This window comes from Microcebus murinus, chromosome 10 (genome assembly GCF_040939455.1).
Source record: "Microcebus murinus isolate Inina chromosome 10, M.murinus_Inina_mat1.0, whole genome shotgun sequence".
Taxonomy (NCBI): domain Eukaryota; kingdom Metazoa; phylum Chordata; class Mammalia; order Primates; family Cheirogaleidae; genus Microcebus; species Microcebus murinus.
Window position 1 is genome coordinate 7876127 of NC_134113.1, and position 1815 is coordinate 7877941.

Below are 1815 nucleotides of genomic sequence, written 5' to 3' on the forward strand. Positions count from 1 at the left end.
CATACCTGTCAATAAAAAAAAAAAGAAAGAAAAAGAAAAAAAAAAAAGAAACCAGACACAAAAGGCCACTTATGGTGTGATTCCATTTGTGTGAGATGTCCAGAATAGATAAATCCATAGAGACAGGAGATTAGTGGTTGTCAGGGGCTGGCTGGAGAGGGGGGTCGGGGAGGGACTGCTAATGGGTACCGGGTTTCTTTTTGGGGTTGATGAAAGTGTTCTAGGATTACATAATAGGAATGACTGTACAACCTTGGGAATTTACTAAATCCCACTGAATTGTACATGTTAAAGTGATAAATTTAATGGTAAATGAATTATATCTCAGAAATAAATAGATAAATGGAAGGAGGCCAGAAATCTGGATCTTTGTTATATTATTTTTACGTTGGCTTAATTTTTGAGCAAGCAAAGCAAACTAGGGTTCGATCTGTCTTGTTTGTCTTTGTTGACACAGAGTCTCACTCTGTTGCCTGGGCTAGAGTGCCGTGACATCATTGTGGCTCACAGCAACCTCAAACTCCTTGGCTGTAAGCAATCCTCCTGCCTCAGCCTCCCAGGCAGCTGGGACTACAGGCAAGTGCCACAATGCCTGGCTGGTTTTTTTTGTTTGTTTTTGCCTTTCTTCTTGGGGTCTCACTCTTGCTCAGGTTGGTCTTGAACTCCTAAGCTCAGGCAGTCCTCCCGCCTCCATCTCACAAAGTGCTAGGAGTACAGGCGTGAGCCACTGCGCTCAGCTTAGGTGTGTTCTTTTTCCATCTAGGGTCAATCCTCCCTGCTCGGCTCAAACCCATCCCCTAAATTCCACCTCTGGCTCCTGGGTGCTCTGTCACACTTCTTCGATCTCTCTCTACTGACTCCTTGCCAAAAGCAAAGGAGAATCCTCATGCATCTACCTCCCTCTCTCCACCTTGCCTCGTTTTTTTTCTAGCAACTGGCCCTGCTCTCGCCCTCCCACCGCACTCTGTGAAAGAGCTGTCTGCATTGGCTGCTTCAGTTTCAGTTTCATTCATTTCAGTTTTGCTTTCAGTTCATACCACTCACTCCCCACAGCAACCTGGCTTCGGCTCCCAGATTCCACCAAAGTTTTCTTGCAGGTCACCAACAGTCTCCTTATTGCCAAATCTAACAGACACTTCTAAGTCATTAGCTTCTTTGGCTTCTCTGCAGCCGCTAACCTCCTGCAGCCCTGCCCTGTGGCAGGAGATGTGACAGAGAGGACTGAGGAAAACCATGGGAGAGACTTTCAATCCAGCCTGGGCAGGGTAGCTAGGGGTCCCTGAAGGAGGTGACACTGTGACAGAGCCTAAAAGAACGAGTAGAAGTTGGCCAAGGCGAGGGGGCTCACACCTGTAATCCTAGCACTCTGAGAGGCAGAGGTGGGAGGATAATTGAGCTCAGAAGTTTGAGACCAGGCTGAGCAAGAGTAAGACCTTGTCTCTACTAAAAATAGAAAAAAATGATCTGGGCATGGTGGCGCATGCCTGTAGTCCCAGCTACATGGGAGGCTGAGGCAGGAGGATCGCTTGAGCCCAGGAGTTTGAGGTTGCTGTGAGCTAGGCTGACGCCACGCCACTCTAGCCTGGGCAACAGGGCGAGACTGTCTCAAAAAAAAAAAAAAAAAAGCCAGGCGCAGTGGCTCACACCTGTAATCCTAGCACTCTGGGAGGCCGAGGCTGGTGGATTGCTTGAGGTCAGGAGATCAAAAACAGCCTGAGCAAGAGCGAGACCCCGTCTCTACCATAAATAGAAAGAAATTAATTGGCCAACTAATATATATAGAAAATATTAGCCGGGCATGGTGGCGCATGCCTG